The 1,881-nt window shown below is 40.6% G+C and overlaps 1 non-coding gene across 1 annotated transcript; it reads left to right on the forward strand.

The window, feature by feature from the left end:
* The first annotated feature begins 1,413 nt into the window (after positions 1–1,413).
* On the forward strand, positions 1,414–1,523 carry LOC135274675 (U6 spliceosomal RNA). Its single transcript, XR_010342459.1, has one exon. It is a non-coding gene; the product is annotated as a U6 spliceosomal RNA (small nuclear RNA).
* The last annotated feature ends 358 nt before the right edge of the window (positions 1,524–1,881 follow it).

Raw genomic sequence — 1,881 nt, forward strand, 5'->3', positions numbered from 1 at the left:
ATGCAGAGGATTATGCTGTTTATCGTGGTTTGACAAGGTAAGTGTTTGTATTAAAAGGCCAGTTAATACTAAATTGATGCTTAAAGTAATTGCAACCATTAAATCTTATACATTAGGTGAGAGTTCATAGTTTGGTTCAGGTCGTTTGAAAAAGCAAGAGTTAGTCCACTTTTTAGCTAGAAATCAAGCAGAAGACTAGCTTAGTTAGAAGTAGAATGCAGATTCTTTCAGGACTTTTAAGACCTTTATGCCTAGGGATCTCAGTGTGGTTCATCTTATTCTAAGTGTAATCCCCATGCATCAGATGAAAAGAGAGCCACAGCTTTGACTTCCATTTTCTTCATGTCTGTCTTTTTCTTTTTTCTTTTGTAGAGGCAAAGTCTCACTATGCTGCCTAGGCTGGTCTTGAACTCCCGAGCATAAGTAATCCTCCTGCCTCGGCCTCTCAAAGTGCTAGCCGCCATGCCTGGCCCGACTTTTGTAATGAGTTATTGGGTCTTGAAATGTTCAATTTAGCAGAAAATCTTTTATTGTCACTTGAGACTATTTCCTGTGTCTTCCTTCTTTGAATTTTCCAAGAAGCTAAGGTGTTTTCTAAGTCCAAGGATGGGAATCTTTCTTTACAAGTCAGAAGGGGGAAAAAGGCCATTCTAATTATTCTGTTGTTTCCACGGGTTCACTTGCTGTATTGATGCCATTGTAACTGGTCCTGCAATCTGATAATGATTGACCTTTGCCACCAGGATGCATTCACTGATTCACACCCCTCAGTTTTCATGGTGATTCGCACATAGAGTTCAAAGCTACGGTGTTTATTAGTTTACTTATGCTCAGTCATTGTTCCGAGCACCCTGCTCTGGGAGCCAGGCCTCCTAGCTTTACCCACACAAATAGTGAGCAAATTGATGCTTCCCCTACACTAAAAACATTATTTGGAGCCCACGTCTTAGCTAGACTTAGCCTCGGCCTTCATGGTGAGTTATCCTTTGAGACATCTGTTGGCCTTTTCTCTAACAAATATTAGTTGAGATCGTTCCCACCAGTCAGAGATGTTCAAATAATGTTGCAGGAAGAGATTAAGTTCCCTTTCCCTTTTGCTATCAGATTTTATCTTGAGGCTTTTTTATATCCTGTGCAGCAGCTTTGGTTAGATAGCAGAAGATTCCATGTTATCTTTCCACAGAGCACTGGGAACCAACTTGCAGTTGGCCCCTCAAGTAATCCATTTCTACAGTAATAAAGATCTCCCAGGCTGCTTGCATATCTACCTCAAGTTTTAAATATATTTTAAAGTTCCACCTCACAGGAAGCCATTAGATAAAATTCTCTGAATCTCAAGTAGGTGAGTTGGATTGAACAGAGCTAAGCTTCATCTATGACTCATGAGTATCCATGTATAAAACAGGGTTTTGTATGGTTTCAGCAGCATATACTTTAAAATTGGACCAATGGAGAGCAGATAAGCATAAGCACGGCTGCTGCCTAAGGATGGCTCACAAATTCATACAGCATTCCATATTTTGCATTGCCCCTGGAAGGTCATTTGACTGTTTCTTGACCAGCTCTAAGGAAGCAGTGTGAGTCAAACCAAAACAGGAGATACCTGATATTACAATTGTGATTATCACTATAAAACTATTGATGTACAGTGATGTATGAAATGAGAACAGAGCTGAGTAACACACGGGGTGTTACATGCAAATATGTTGTCAGGATATGTCTTGGAAATGGGAAAATGTCAACTTGCATTTCCTTCATAAACCTGAAAAACAATAAAAGCAGGGGTTTTTCCTTGTCAGTTGGAGAGGACCATGGAGTTCCAGCATCCTGCACAGATGTGCTGGCTCAGAGTTTGAGGAGGTAGAGAAGGAGGGGTGGTTG

Source organism: Aotus nancymaae, unplaced genomic scaffold, assembly GCF_030222135.1.
Source record: "Aotus nancymaae isolate 86718 unplaced genomic scaffold, 86718_ANA_hifiasm-v0.15.2.pri h1tg000012l, whole genome shotgun sequence".
Classification (NCBI taxonomy): Eukaryota; Metazoa; Chordata; class Mammalia; order Primates; family Aotidae; genus Aotus; species Aotus nancymaae.